At 35.2% G+C, this 16,455-nt stretch overlaps 1 protein-coding gene and 1 long non-coding RNA gene across 2 annotated transcripts in view; one reads left to right on the top strand and one right to left on the bottom strand.

Moving 5' to 3' along the window:
• Positions 1-9: 9 nt before the first annotated feature.
• Positions 10-6,912, top strand: LOC140696606 (uncharacterized). Its single transcript, XR_012073107.1, has 2 exons — positions 10-214; positions 6,547-6,912. It is a non-coding gene; the product is annotated as an uncharacterized lncRNA (long non-coding RNA).
• A 9,136-nt stretch (positions 6,913-16,048) lies between these two features.
• The window catches only part of LOC102528082 (sodium channel protein type 2 subunit alpha), a 272,534-nt gene continuing 272,127 nt past the window's right edge, over positions 16,049-16,455 (bottom strand). The window contains exon 26 of the transcript XR_012072636.1: positions 16,049-16,221. The gene's annotated coding sequence lies outside the window, so the exon portion shown is untranslated. The remainder of the gene's footprint in view (positions 16,222-16,455) is intronic.

The raw sequence follows: 16,455 nt of genomic DNA, 5'->3' as shown, positions 1-16,455 counted from the left end.
TTAGAACAACGTCCATTTATTATCTCAGTTTCTATAGGTCCAAAGTCCAGTCACCACATTACTGTATTCTCTGCTCAAGGCTGGCAAAGCTGCAATCAAGGTGTCAGCCAGAGCTGGAGTCTCATCTGAGGTCCAGGAATCTTCTCTTTCAGGCTTATATGGCTGTTGGTGGAATTCATTTCCTTGTAAAACTCATGGTGGCTCATTCCTCAAGGTCAGCAGAATGGCTCTCTTAGACGCCACCTCTTTTTAAAGAGTTCATCTTCCTTAGATCAGATTTAGGAATGATAATCTCCATTGTTTATTAACTCAAAGTCAACTGATTCATAATGTAATTGCTGGAGTGCCAACCCATCACATGCACCAGTCCTATCCACACACAAGGGGAGGGGATTACGCAGGGTGTATACACCAGGAGGCAGTGGAAGTGGAGACCAATCACATAAATTTTGCCAATTGGTATCATCTCACAAGTCACAGATTCTCTGTTAATCGTTTTTCTCTTTAATCTTTATGACCTTTTTACCTGTGATCATGGCTCCATCAGCCAGCCCACCGTGGAAATGCCTGGTAGCTTTGATCTGGCTGCTTCTGCCAACCATGTTAACAAAGAAGCAAATAAAACTTCCTTGCAGAAAAAAAGAATAATGAAGTCTGTTCACTGAGAAAAATAGCTCTGAGAAACAGAGAAAGCATGCTTTCCGAACTCCTGATTTTTTTCCATTTCCTGAATTTCCATTTCCAGGTTTCTCTCTGAGGCTTTATTAATTCTCACCCTTGGAGTAGCAGGCTCAATTCTTGCCCACAGTTTTGTCCTTCATTTCTGAGAAATGCCTAGTTTCTTTATAATAAATCATCTTTATCTTCCTTAAGCTGGATAAATTTAGTTTTCAACAACAACCCTAAAACACTGACTATTTTTTGTTTGCTTCAGCAGTGGGAAACTTTTTCTTTCAAAATAAATTACATATGGAACCCAAGATGTATAGAAACCAAAATAAAAGTGCTCTAGTTTTCCAGGTGTTGAAGGGCCCTCTGAAGATCCAATTACTTAGCGTCCCTCCCCTTTATCATGATACTTAATTTACTTCTACTCAACCTTAGGGCTTCCTGGAACACAGTTTGACAACAGCTGTCCTGTAGGATCTTTCTTGATTCTTACCATTTTCCATACATGCTTTTTGCTTCCTTATATTTGTGTTTTAGCCCATTTTGTTCCTTTGTTCTGTTATGTTTTTTTCCTTAACATTTTCTTTATCTATGCTTTGGCCATTCCAAATATGTTGATACATCAGCTTTCCAACCTGTCTGCATCTTTCGGATATACATGTCCAATAATAAAGATTAGTAATGCAGTATTATTAGTAATAATACCAGATGTGGAATTATGCTTTGCACTGGGAGAGAAATGTAATAGATATAGTCTTTTCCTTAAGAATTTATAGTCTAAAACATTCAATTTGAGAAAACACACAAAAAGGAAAAGTGCTAAGATCCATGATAATTTCACTATTACACTAACACACATTTAATGTAGTAGCTTATTCAAAAGCTCAATTTTTTAACTACAAGTTGCTTAGTTTTTAACCATATTAAGTACTTAATAAAAAAGGAATCTACAAATGGGCTTTAGGAAGCCCATAAACAACTTGAAATTGCTTTGGAATATTTGGGGGACAAGGGAAGCAAACACATTTTGCTGGAGAGAAGGTATATGGCCTTTATCACATTCTTAATTAGTGTGTTACCCTCAAAAATTTTAGAATTATTAATATAGAAAATCAATTTGAGTACTATTGTGCTGTTTTGTATAATGTTGTCATAACAAAAATCTGCTGAAATGAAATTTAATGATATGGAATTAGACCTAGCTCTCTGTTTAGGATGATATTACTCAGACTTTAGCAGGTATCTTACAGTTATCTTGAGCAATCTAATTAAAATCAGAAGACTCTTGCTTAACTGTCTTCAAGGGGCTGGAAAGTTATTAAAAATAAGTAAGAGGTAAGATGTAAACACGTAGGACACTGAAGCATAGTGAGAATGATATGAAACCAGAGAAAATGCCTCTCCTAAAGGTATTCAAATTCACTATTTCTTTTAATAATACCATGGGCTGAGGAAAAACACCAACATGTGACCCCTGAATGGTTAAAGAATCAGCGTCAAGTAAATGCACAACTAGTGTCCCTGATGCTAGTTCAGGCTTCTTGTGGTTTTACTGATTACGCAGAGTGAATTCACCTCACATTTGCCAAAATTTTTATTCAATAAATAAGTGTATGATGGTTAAATCATATTAAGTCTGGTTTGAGTATGTCCACCGTTTTAATACCAATTTAGAATGCCTCAAATTTGGTAAGTGAAAAATTAGCAAGAAGAAAAACAGATTTAATTACATATGTACACATGGGAGTTCACAAAGGAATGTGACTCAAGGAGGCAGTTGAATTTGGGGCTTAATATACCCTCTTAAGAGGGGGTGGGGAGGGGCAGAGTGGCACATTTGGGAGAACAAATGACCCCTTAGACGGGAATTAAAAAGGCCACTTATGGAAGAACAAGTAACTTTTTGAAAGATAAATGGGCATTAGGAGAATAGATGGGGGTTGGGATGGTTTTATAGCAATGTCTGGGTGTGTTACTGACTTCTGGTCTCCAAGAGGAGATTAGTGTTGCTCCTGGGGATGTGATTTGTGATCATTGGGTTCTTTTTGGGAGGCAAATAAGGGATTTCAGGAACTCAGATGTCTTCAGCTCAAAATCATTTTTATGCCACAGTGCTTTATTCTGAATCCCTTTAATATAAAGTAACAAGCTATAAATATATAAAAAAAAAGACAGCTTCCATTGTGAAAAGTCAACATCTAAGGCTCCTTAGATCATCTGTATCAGGTTCTTACTGAAGTTCATATTTTTGCTAAGTGTAGTAAGTTAGAACTGCAAGTCAACAGTTCAATAAGCATAGGGAAAAACACTTTTTTGTTTTTGGAATACACTTCTGAGTTGCTAAATCACAGATCACAGACAGATAAGCTGAAATAAAACAATTAGAGTAAATCAGTGAATCTGAGCAGAGTAATCTGAATTCTAATAGGTAAGTAGTTTTCTTCAACAGCATACACTTTTTAAAAAGCTAAAAATAAAATTTGTTCTATTTTTCATGACAATACAACAAACCTTAGATGTCTTGGAATAAACCACTCACAACTGCAAGCATCTTTCCTCTGCTGTGTTGCTTTACCTCTTCCTCATCCTTCCCAGGAATCTTCTCTTCTTACCTTCACAGTCCTTCCTTCCTCTGAGGAAGGATGGAGATGAGGTGTGGGTTTGTTTTCCTTTCCAGAAAGATCTCTGTTACCCACTGGCAGAAATTAGAATCACAAAACAGTCCCAGATCACAGATCTGGGATTGTAGCTGCTCTAAAGAAAATGAGAGAAATGGATGAAGGTGATTTTTGAGAAGTTAGATCAGTGCTTTTCAATCATTAACAAGCATACAAATCTCATGAGAACTTTGTTAAAATATATATTTGGGGGCTAACAACTGAGATTTGGCATTTCTAATAAACTCCCAGTGAAACTAGTGCTGCTGGCCCGTGGACCAGTCTTTGCCGGCAGGATAAGGAGATGAACTGTTCTCTTTATGAATGTATTCTTTCCTTGAAGTTTCTGGGAAACCCTGAAGAACTGAACTACCTTTTTCATTTTTCTTGCTACTTTATTATTTCTTTGCACTTACTCATGGCAAGACTGGGCCATGGATTGCCAGGATTTATATAAAAAAAATGTGATTTTGTAAAATTTATGAAATCTAGTGATTTTGTGTGCATTTGTGAAATATAGTTTCTCTTAGGTGGTAATGCTGTACTGGAGTGTATCCCGATGTATTTGCATCATAATTAGATGATAAAACAACTTTGCTGTGATTCTCTCAACAGGATAATGATGTTGACTTAAAACAACAGCAACAACAACAGTCCCAAAGACCATTTGTTAAACATCTGTTCTGTTCCAGGTACTGTACCAGGTCCTGTGGACTCCAAGTTAACAATTATATCATCCCTGCTGGTAAAGATCTAAAGTTCATTGTGATAAGTGCTACAGTATGGTATGTATCAATAACTTGCATATGGAGAAGACAAAGAGAAGAGGTGAGACTGGAGTTAAGGCTTGAATGACGGGTAATGTTTTACCTGTCAGGAAAGGGGGAGAGAACATTCTCTTCAGAGAAAACAGCAGGTGCAAAGGTGGGGAGACACTTGCCCTTGCAAGTGTGGTTTTTGATGGGGATGTTATGCTCTCCATCAGACAAGTTCACTATAGACCAAATACAGTTAGAGTTGCTGTGGTGAGAAATACTCTATTGTTCACAGCCACTAGTAATTGAAATAAGAAGCAGGAACTTCGGCTTTAAAAAAAAAAGTACTTGAAAAGGCAATTGGACATTAAATGTTTTATAATTACCCTCCCCACTGCCTTTTAAAGGAAGCTTTTGTAAAAGAAAGAGAAGGAAAAAAAAAAAAAGGAAAGAATGTGTTTTGCACCATTTGTTACAGAGGTTGCCATGGAAAAGCTGACCTTCCATTGCAGGGCTCAGTGATGGGAAGTTACCAGAGCATGCATCAGAGGTGACTTCTCTAGCTTTCAGGCACAAGACTAAGTTGCTCTAAGGAATTAGAGAAAATCTCTTCTGACTTTGTAATTTTTAGGATATAGTCACATGCAGGGAAAGCCTTTTAAGAGACCAGCTTTATAGAGTCTGGTTTTTGTTTATTTGTTTGTTTGTTTTACCGTATCAGCCAAAATAACTGATAGACATTTATCAGGGGAATAACTGATAGACATTTATTAGGGGAACACTAAAAGCAAAACAGTGAATTGCCGGCTTCAGATACAACTAATATTAAATTCATTCATTAACAAATGTATATTTGTATGTATATTTATTTTGTACTATTTTATGCCGAGCACTTTTCTGGGCTATGAAACTAAAATGACAAATAAGGGAAGGGTATATAGCTCAGTGGTAGAGCATGAGCTTAGCATGCACAAGATCTGGGGTTCAATCCCCAGTACCTCATCTAAAAATAAATAAATAAACCTAATTACTCACCCCCCTAAAAAATGTTAAAAAATTAAAAGGACAAACAAGACAAGAATAAACCTGACTCTAGGAAGCTTATATTTTAGTGGAAGCACCACTAAGCAACAAGGACTGCTATTTGATTAGCAGTTCTACAGAGTGTGCTGTGGAACCTTGGGTTCTCCAATACTCTTTCAGGGGTCCATGAGGTCAAAATGCTTTTCATAATATCACTTAGACATTGTTTGCTTTTTTCTTACTTTGTTGACATTTGCATAGATGATGCAGAAGCACTAATGGGTAAAACTGCTGGTGCTTTAGCAAAAATACCTTCAGTGGCATCCTGCTGTTCTCCATTTTTAGTAATTTTATTTTTATTGCCACAAACTTGCAGGAGAAAGAAAGAAAAAGCCAGTTTCACTTAAGAATGTTCCTCATGAAGCAGTAAAAATTAATTTTATTAAATACTGATCCTTAAGTACATGTCTTTTAAATATTCTGTGTGATAAGTAAAAGACAGATCTAGGACTTCAGCAAGAAGGCAGAGTAGGAAATGCCAGTTTTCACCCTCCCGTACAAAACAGACTGCTATTCATGAACAAAAAGAGCCCCGGGAGGGCTCAAGAGCTCAATTAAGAGTCTACAGCAACACAGTGGAGAAAAAAGAAATGGAGAGTAACCACACAGAATGGATGGCTGGGGAGACTGGCTTGGCTGAGACATCTGGAGAAAGCTGGGAATGAAGTAGGTCAGGGCCATCAGAGTCAGTACTGGCACCAGCCACATAGTGGGTACCATCTAGATCCCCGTGGCCTGTCCTACGGGGGGACATTGGCAGCCTTGGTCCCTGAGGCTCTCAACAGCCTAACCTCATAAAGTTAACAGTCAGGTGAGTAGCTTATAATCTTTTTGAATATAAACACTATCAGTTGATTTTAAAACATATCCCTAGTTAAATGTCTACTTAATAATTACCAATCTAATAATATATTAGTATTAGTATATTGTATACATTATAAAATATATATGTAAACCAGAAAATCAGAAGAATAAGTTACATAATATTTCTTCCAGACTTGATAATTTCTAATGTTTTTTGGCCAACTTCTTATCAGATATAATTTTCTTATCAGACAAGTTTTTCATTGCTTTTACTTAATTATACGGCTGAAAGAGAGGTCTAAATAATAATAGTGAAAGTATCATTTTCTTATTGTTATATAAATTCCACAGTTTCTTGCAGAGGTCTTTTAAAGTTATTTAGGCAAAGAATCCAGCATAATTCTCTTACTTTAACTTAAAATGCCTTTAACACATTGTCCCCAACCTATGGTAAGTTATTTCTGTATTCTCCAATCCTTTATGTGCACAAGGTGGGTTTCTGTCTCAAAAGCAAGGAAATCTCCAAGCATGGGTAACTCATGAAGGCAGTGAGATCCCTTCTCCTGAATTTATCCTAGGAAACAGAGAATCTGCAGGAGCAGAACGTGTGGGAACAAAAGCTGAGAAGGTATCCAGGAGGCCGCATGGAGGTAGGGATGTGAGAGCCACGAGTGAGGTGAAGACATGAAGAAAAAGCTACAAATGAGACGAACAAGCTGGTCAGGGGCCGGTACCAGCTGAGATAAGACTCCATAATCGCCCCAGAAGGATGTGCTCAGTTAATGAGATGACCAAATAAATAAGCCCTAATACTCTGTGGATAATTCTAACTGATGGTGTTCAGTTTCACTGCCTCTCAACCATTCAGCTGTTCCTGAGTTCCTGTGGGGTTCTTGCCTCCCTAATTTCCATACACATCCTTTTATTAAACTTACACAACCTAAGGTAGTCTGAGTTTCTGTTTCTGACCAACAGATGGTATCACCCACTGATCCAGGGTCACTTGTCAGTGACTTGATTACTGACGAGTAAAAAGCAAAGAGAAGGGAGAGGTGGTGGGGGTTGGAAGAGTCATGTTTTTTATGTTTAAGAAGCGCGATCCAGAACTAAGGCTAGGGGATATACTCAGGGCCTCTGTAATCACATAATTTAGAGAAAATCATGGAAGCAGGGAAACAGAATGAATATCATACCCAGTAAGAGGCTGATGTACTTCTTCCTCTCCCTGATGTTCCACTTTGATCAGTCTGAATGAAGCCATTCAAGAACTATCCACTCCTATTAGGAAGATATCTTGAAAAAAGGCAAACAAGTGAAAGAACAGATTGGAACATCCTTTAATAAATCTACTAAAAACATTCTATTAACAAAAACCCATGCTTGTGGCCAAAACAAAATGATCCAAATGAGTATAATATAAAAGATGAAAGTTTCCAGGCCAACCTCTAGCCTCTATTCTACCTGCCAGGAGTAAAAAATTAACAGTTTCATGTATATCTTCTTTTTTAAATTGAATATAGTCAGTTTAGGATGTTGTGTCAATTTCTGCTGTACAGCATAATGTTTCAGTCATACATACACACACATATGTTCCTTTTCATATTCTTTTTCATTATAGGTTACTATAAGATATTGAATAGAGTTCCCTGTGCTATACAGTAGAAACTTGTTGTTTATCTATTTTGTATATAGTAGATAGTATTTGCAAATCTCAAACTCCCATTTTATCCATTCCCATCCTCTTTCCCCCCTAGTAATCATAAGTTTGTTTTCTATGTCTCTGAGTCTGTTTCTGTTTTGTAAGTAAGTTCATGTGTTTCTTTTCTTTTCTTTTCTTTTTAGATTCCACGTAGAAGTGATATCATATGGTATTTTTCTTTCTTTTTTGACTTACTTCACTTAGAATGACAATCTTCAGGTTCATCCATATTGCTACTGCAAAGGCATTATTTTATTCTTTTTTTATGGCTGAGTGATATTACATTGTATAAATAAATCACAGCTTCTTTATCCAGTCATCTGTCTATGGACATTTGGGTTGTTTCCACATCTTGGCTATTGTAAATAGTGCTGCTGTGAACATTGGGGTGCATGTATCTTTTCGAATTAAGAGTTCCCTCTGGATATATGCCCAGCAGTGGGATTGCTGGATCATATGGTAAGTCTATTTTTAGTTTTTTAAGGAATTTCCATACTGTTTTCCATAAATGGCTGCACCAACCTACATTCCCACCAACAGTGTAGGAGAGTTTCCTTTTCTCCATACCCTTTCCAGCATTTATCATTTGTGGATTTTTAATGATGGCCATTCTGTCTGGTGTGAGGTGATACCTCATTACAATTAGAATATGTCTTTTTATATATACATTTTTACACAAATAACTCATTCTAAATATGCTATTCTTTAACTTTATTTTCTTACTTACAGCAACTATACATTTCTGTTAATACAAATCTGCCTCATTCTATTAATAGCTGCATTGTATCATATTAAGCAATTGTCACATTATTTAACCAGAACTCTACTGACAAGCATCTAAGCTATTTCTAGTTCTTTGCTCTAATAAATAATGCAAGGTGACAATTCTTAACGTTATCACATATATTTGAGTGAATCTATTTATAGGATAAACACCTAGTAATGGATTTGCTGAGTAAAAGATATATGTTAATTTAAAATGAAATAAATATTGTGAATTTTCCATCCCAAAATGTTATTTCAGTTTACAAGAACCTTGTTAAAAAAAAATGCCTGTTTTTCCACACTCATACTAGACTAGATGCTATCAGATCTTTTCATCTTTGCCAATATAATGTGTTAAAAAGTAGTGTGCTGTTTTAATTTGCATTTTTAAGCACTAGTGATGCCAAACATCAGATGTTTATTAGTTTTTTTTTGTATTTTGTTTTCTGTGAACTATTTTTTAAAAGAAATTCTTTGTCATTTGTGTTGAAAATATGGTTCCACTTTATTATTTTCCTGTGGATTTATTTATTGAATGTTTTCCTGCATATACATGTCTTTCAAAAAATATTTATACATACTCAAGAAAATCAGTAATTTGCCTTGGACTTTTGGGATTTTTGCATACTTGGAAAGTCATTTTCTATTCAAGGATAACACCAAAAACAGACTTGTGTTTTTTTCTATATTTGTATATTTTTATTGTAATACTTAAAATTTTTTGGATGGAGGTAATTAGGTTATTTATTTATTTATTTATTTGATTTTTAAAATAGAGGTACTGAGGACTGAACCCAGGACCTCATACACGCTAAGCACAGACTCTACCACTGAGCTATAACCTCCCGCTTAATATTTAAATTTTGGTAAATCTGGAATTTATTTTCTTATAAGGAGGGAGATTGGGATTCACTTCTTTTTCAGATGACTATACAGCTGCCTGACTATATGCATTAAATAATCCATGTTTTCCCAAATGATATGAAATATCATCTTTCATATCTTAAATCCCTATGCATATTTAAATCTATTTCTGGATTTGAATGAATATAATTGTATTATTATACCTATTCCTGTGCCACTACAAGTTTTCCATAGCTTTGAAAAGGCCTTAATATTTAGTACGAGTTATATTCTTTTTCTAGGGCAGTTTGAAAATGTGTGTCAAAAATGATAAAATTAACTATAATCTTTGACCCAGCAATTTTACTTCTGGACTTTTTACCTAATAATAAAATGTATAAAAATACAAAATGCATGATCCAGATTCCCCCAGGTCTAATCAGAATATAGGACCAAGTAGAATCTAGTAATAGTTATAACTAGGGTGGCCACCCTTCTCCCGGGACTGAGGTATTTCCCAGGACATGGAACTTTCAGTGCTGAAACTGGGAAATTCTCAAGTCAACTAGATGGTTGGTCACCTTAGCCATCCTGTTTCTAGTTCTTCTTCTTCCTGCTCAACATAGTCTCTAGCCTCAGAGATATTTCTCTCCACAAATATTTCTAAGAGGTCCTAAGTTTCATTTGGGCTTACAAACGTGTGTTTGCCGCTGTTGGCACTGCCACAATTCCTCCTGGAAGTCCCTAACTGATGTTACTCTAGTCTGTGCTACTTCACAGTCAGACTTCACTGCTTCTCTACTGGGTATAGTGGGCAACACTGTCTCTCTGCTTAGTACAGTGTTACTTACTGGGTGTTAAGGTATCTAACAAGCTGTATAACCCCATTTTCCCTAGCTCTATTACTGCTGCTCTACAGCCAAAAACACAGACTCTGAGAGACGGACTGCAGACTAACCCTGAGACATCAGGAAGACTACCCGGAGGCCATGGTGTCAGACCCAGGTTACCCAGGGAACAGTTACTTTCATGTTTACCATTAGCTAACTGGAAAGGCTTCCCTCACCTATTCCTAGCACACGGCCACGCTTCCCCACAGGACTCTGCCTCTCCAGCCTCCAAGCTGCTGAGTGAGCACCACCTGTGAACTCAGACGATTACCCAGGGGTGACAAGGATCTCAGGCTCTCCAGTTTGGGCTCGTTGCCAATTTACATGTGTGAGTGTGTATCCTGCCACATTTCACTGCTGAGTTTGGCATGAGAAATGAGTGACAATGGAGACTTGAATCACTCCTCTGTGTTGAGGTAAAGTGTGGGCAGAAAACGAGTAGTCCAGACTGAGCAATAACCACTGGCAGTGTTGCCACCCGGGAGGGCAAAACAGGCCCCGAGGCAGACAGGCCCACGTGGCCCACGGCAGCATGGCAGGTTGGGGGGACATGTGCTTCTGTGCTATCAGTAGTTGTTATTCCAGTGACTAAGTATGAAATACAGTGATAACTTCAAACAGAAATACATATAGTTGTTGGTTTTTAACTATTCACTGTAGCCTATTTGGACTTATATTTTTTAGCAATGAAGAGCAAGAATCAGCAATCTATCATATATCCAACTTTATACTCTCTAAAGCAGGTGAGTTTCATCATAGGGTATACTTTTAATGCGTCTCAAAATATTTTCAGCATATTAAGAAACATAATGAAAAATATCTAAGGAAAAAGTAGTCTCAGGTTTTTAAAAAAATGATGTTATAGAAATGTTAAAATACTATCAGATTAAAAACTTTCAAAAATAATATCGTGTAACCCTTCATTCTTTAGGGTTCTATAATTGTGAAAAATCAGCAAAAGATAAAATGTTAAAGGGCAAATTTATTTATGTTTTATTAAATCTATGTATATGGTCTTTTAATACATGTATCTTGAAACAAAGTAGAGTCAGACAATTTATGAACTATGGCTTATACATAGAAAAGGTGTATTGGGGGTGAGAGGGTATAGCTCAAGTGGTAGTGTGCACACTTAACACACACGAGGTCCTGGGTTCAATCCCCAGTACCTCTTCTAAAAACATACATATAAATAAACCTGATTACCGCCCCCCCCCAAAAAAGCCCTTAAATAAATAAATAAATCACTGTTTAAAAAAATTTAAAAAGAGAACTACTTATGAAAAAAAAAGCTGTATTGAATACTCAATAAACTCATTCAGCGCTACTGAATCTCTTCACGATCCTTAAAATGCACTTGTCACTTTCTTTTATGTTAAATTATTTCTACTGAAAATTATAAGTTTATATTTTTTCTCTCTCTGTTAAGCTGCAGAGCTGCTGTGGGTGGTTTCAATGAGTTTATACTAAAACATTCCCCAGAAAATAAATTTATCTAAGTTTAAATCTGCTGTATCCCTAAGAAACTATGTAAGGTGAGAGTGGAAAAGGAAGCTACTATAAGCTATTAAAAGTTTAAAGTTTGATAGGTATCCTCCTTGAAGAGTGAGAAGTGAGGAAACAAATTATTTACCTACAGATGTTTTGTGTTTCTTTCCTTTCCTTTCCTTTTCTTTTCTTCCTTCCTTCCTTCCTTCCTTCCTTCCTTCCTTCCTTCCTTCCTTCCTTCCTTTCCTTTCTTTCTTTCTTCCTTTCCTTCCTTCTTCTTTCTTTCTTTCTTTCTTTCTTTCTTTCTTTCTTTCTTTCTTTCTTTCTTTCTTTCTTTCTTTCTTTCTTTCTTTCTTTCTTTCTTTCTTTCTTTCTCTCTTTCTTTCTCCTCCAGAACATCTCAAAAACCTATTGATGGTCTTACTTAAGACGTCTCTGGTTAAAACTAATATAATATTCAAAATTGACCAAACAAACAAAAATGAATGAAAAGGGGATTTATTGAAAAGATGTTTCACAGAATCCAAAGAAATACTGAGTGCAGCCTTGTGATGCCCTGAGCAGAGGACCCAGGTAAGCTGTGCCCAGATTCCTGACCCACAGAAACTGGGAGATAATAAATATGTGTTGTTTGAACCAGTATGTTGTGGTTACTTATTAGTCAGCAATTGAAAACCAACATGCTATCTTAAAAATATCTGAAAGCTATTTCATGGAGATGACAAATGGATATTTCATTTGTTGGTTTTTAGAATGTCTGAATTGAAGCACCGTAGGAAAATCCACACATGATTTGTTACTGACTATAGAGTAGATTCTCCTGTATTTCCAGGTGTTCCTAAGTAAAGGCCTATGATTAAGCTTATGTTTCTGGATTTTTGGATTTTTTTGCCAGGCCTCACATTTTGTCTTGTCCCAGATCATCTATTCTGGTATTCCTGCTTCTTGTTTCATAGATGACTTAGTGGTGATATCATTCTGATTTTTACTACAGTATGGTCGTTATAGCCTTTATCAGCTAATTCCTGAGGAAGGCTTTGCTTCCTGCTAATGTGCCTTGGGAAATGCTGACTGCTCACTTTACAATACTATCATTATATAGTACTAATCGGGATGCTTTGGATCAGATTTACTTTGTGGACGATGTTTTCTTGGGCTATTTTTTCCCTGCTACAGTTGGGAGGTGCTGTGTATGGTAGCAGTAGGACTTTTGTTTCATAGGAAGAGTAACTTATTGTGTGGTTTTGGAGCTGAAAATAAAATTTCCATACGTGTGGATACATGACATTTTCTGGATTACTTTGTTAAAAGTCCTAGCCACAATAGCTCAGGAGGATGATAGTCTATTTTATTCCTCACATGATTTCAACAAATGAAGCTTTATTAATTTTAATACATGATTAATTATTTCATGAATCAGAGAGAGAAGTTAAGATATGAGCTACGTTGGAAAACCAAACGTTACTGTGTTCATGAAAATATGGGCAAATACTTTCAAGACTCTCTTACAGTAATAATGAAAAAGTATTTGAAACTTTGTGTTGATATGAATACCTGGACACTTTGCTCATTTAGTTTTATATGAGTCTTTGAAGTGCTTTCCATTAACCTTTTCTTTAGTTTCATAATTTATTCATGTTCGTTTAATTTTTGAACTATGAGGTCTACTATCCTCAAGGAAGGGGATCTTATCTTAATACGTATGCTTCACAAACTGGTTTTTTCTTCAAGAGGTACACTCAAATGTAAAACATTGTTTTTCCAGAAATGTTTTCAATGTACAATTGTTAGTTTCGTTTTTGTTTTTGTTTTTTTACATCCAAAATAGATGGAAAATAAGCAGAAAGTGTTTTTACAAGTCTAACTCCTACTCGGCCAAAAAGTACTAGTCATATTTCTTAATGGAAGCAGCGCCCTCTAGTGGATAAGGTTGCAGTAACGTAAACTTAAAAATATATATATATTCTTTAAGGTGAAATTCATGTAGCCATTTTAAAGTGCACAATTCAGTGGTATTTTGTGTATTCAAATGTTGTGCATCCACCACCTCTCTCTGGTTTCAAAACTTTTAACCACTCCATAAAACACCTCGTAACCATTAAGTAATCACTCCCTATTTTGCCCTCTTCCATCCATTTTCTGTGTCTATGGATTTGCTTATTCTGGATATATCATATAAAAATAAATATACAATATGTGACCTTTTGTGTCTGGTTTCTTTCACTTAGCGTAATGTTTTTAAGGTTCATCCAAGATGTAGTATCTATCAGTACTTCCTTTTTATTGTTGAATAATATGTTATTGTATGTATATATCACAATTTATCTGCTCATCCAATGGTGAAATTTGGGTTGTTTGTACCTTTTTGCTGTTACAAGCAATCCTATTATAAACATTTGTGTACAAGTTTCTGTGTGAATATTATGTTTCCATTTCTTGCAGGTAAATACCTTGGAGTGGAATTGCTGGGTCATATGTTTGTGTTTAGCTTTTTGAGAAACCACCCCCCAAAAATGCCAACCAAGACACATCAGAATCTGGTATCCTAAAATATTAGAATATTTTGCAAGAGAATGCTTGTTAGTATGAAAAATAATGCAACAGTTAAGAGTTACTTATAGTTCCCTCTCATAATGACAAACTTTTATAGAAAGCCTTTCTAGAATTGAGCATAGGGCAATAACCCCTCCTACCTCATAGGGATTGACTTCAATGATATTCTATAAGATTTATCATTTAAAATACATATAATTATTTACTTTTATCAAGATGTTTGAGTTGTCTCCTAATGCATTTTGACTTCTAATTGTTTCTCTCCTCTTCTTGAATCCTTTCCATCTGAAAAACATAAGGTTTTTATTATTTGTTTTAAATAAAAGAATTCAGATATCAATTACATCAGAACTGGGAAAAAAACATTGCTTACTGCCAAATTTGATTTTTATAAATTTATAGTAATGTTGAGTTTTTGCTTATTAAGACTCAAAATTCAGAGAATTGAATAAAATATAGGCTCTAGAATAGGAAGAACTGTATATTATGTAAGAATTTCCTCATCTAAGTTAATTCCACTCTTACAGAAATTCTTTCAGGAATGAACACGTCCAAACTTGTTTTATGAAGACAGTATTATCCTAATACCAAAGCCTGACAAATTATCCATAAAGGGCCCTGAAAATAAGAGAGAGACATTAAGAGATACGGAAGAAAGATTTAGAAATTTCAGTATATAACCCTCAAAAGTTCCAGATGGAGAGAATAGAAAAATATGGGATGAGAAAATATTTCTAATGCTAAAAGCTAAACATTTTCCTAATTAAAGATATTAGTAAATATCTTCAAATAACATTAGCATAAATTCTGAGTCAGATTAGTAAAAGTAATTTCATAATGACACAAAAATTTTTAAAAACACCAAAAATAATTATAATCTAAGCTAATCTATTAAAATTGTGGCTGAAAAGTCATTTTCAGAAAAAGAAAAACTGAGTCAGTTTAGTATCTACAACCTTATTAATGGAATTCCTCATATATTTCAAGAAAGAAATAGAACACGAAATGAAGTAGGCCGAAGCAGCATATTTGAGGGAAGAAATTAATTAACATCTAAGTAAGTCTAAATAAGCACTGCCTATATAAATACACAATAATAATATTGCTTAATTCGTTGGGTGTCAGATAAGGTAGAATTAAAATAGTAGACAAAAGTAACACATGAAGTGAACAATGGTATGTAATCAGTCTAGGGAACTTCAACGTTCCAGGTAAGAGTACAACTATTGATTGTAGTTCACTAATTAAGTATGCATGTTAAAGTTTAAAGGTAATCACTTATAAAAAGAAGCAAGAAAAAAGGAAGGAAGAAGGCAAGCAGGCAAGCAGATAATGTGTATCTTTGCAACTAGTAGAGATGGGGAAAAGAAAATAGAGATAACAAAATTGTTGCAAAACAGGACAAGAAAAGAAGGAAGAAACGAAGAAAAAATAACTTGAAAAATAAAAAGCACAAAATAAGGTGATAAAAATAAAATCAAATGTACCTGTACATAAAATAAATGTAAGTAGATTAAGGTAGGCTATTAATGGAAAGTGTCAGACTGAATTTTTTTAAAATTCTAGGTATATTCTTTTAAAAATACATATTAAAAGATAAGAACACAGACACCTTTACAAATAAAGGGATGGGAAAATGAGATCTCTGTAAAACATCCGTAAGAAACCCAGCTGTGTACCCTTACTACTGTCAGCTTACATAGGTACAGATGTATCTGATTTCACTGCTCATTCTACTGCTGAGGAGCAATCAATCACTACTTGTTGCCAACAGAAAAAATTCCAGACTCGATAGCATAATTTTTAAGGTTCTTCACCTTTGACTACAACCTTCCTTTGGACAGTTAAATTCATCTTTGATCTTGCAGCTCCTACCATAAAGCTGATATGTAGTAGACACTCAAATATTTTAGTTCAGATGAAAGTAAAAAAAAAAAAAAACAAAACCACGATTTATGCAATCATTGTAACATTTACTTGCATAATGTCCTCAACTTTTTCATCGGTGTTTTTTCCTTTAAAAAAAAAATGAGGAGAAGCACATTTATATTGTGGATCTAACATATAGACAACTAAGCAAAATTTCTTCCCCTGGTGCCTCTTCCTTCTCCCTTCTCCCACCATTGCTGTACCTTATTAATAGCAAAAGACATTTTTTAGAGGATAATTTATGAAGCATCTTCTCCTATTTCTTATACTCCCTTCCTTTCCTCTACCTTCCCGTTTTTCTTCCTTTTTCTTCCTTCTCC

This window comes from Vicugna pacos, chromosome 5 (genome assembly GCF_048564905.1).
Source record: "Vicugna pacos chromosome 5, VicPac4, whole genome shotgun sequence".
NCBI classification, from domain to species: Eukaryota; Metazoa; Chordata; class Mammalia; order Artiodactyla; family Camelidae; genus Vicugna; species Vicugna pacos.
Note: the sequence above shows the minus strand (reverse complement) of the source record. Positions and strands in the feature narration are given on the sequence as shown.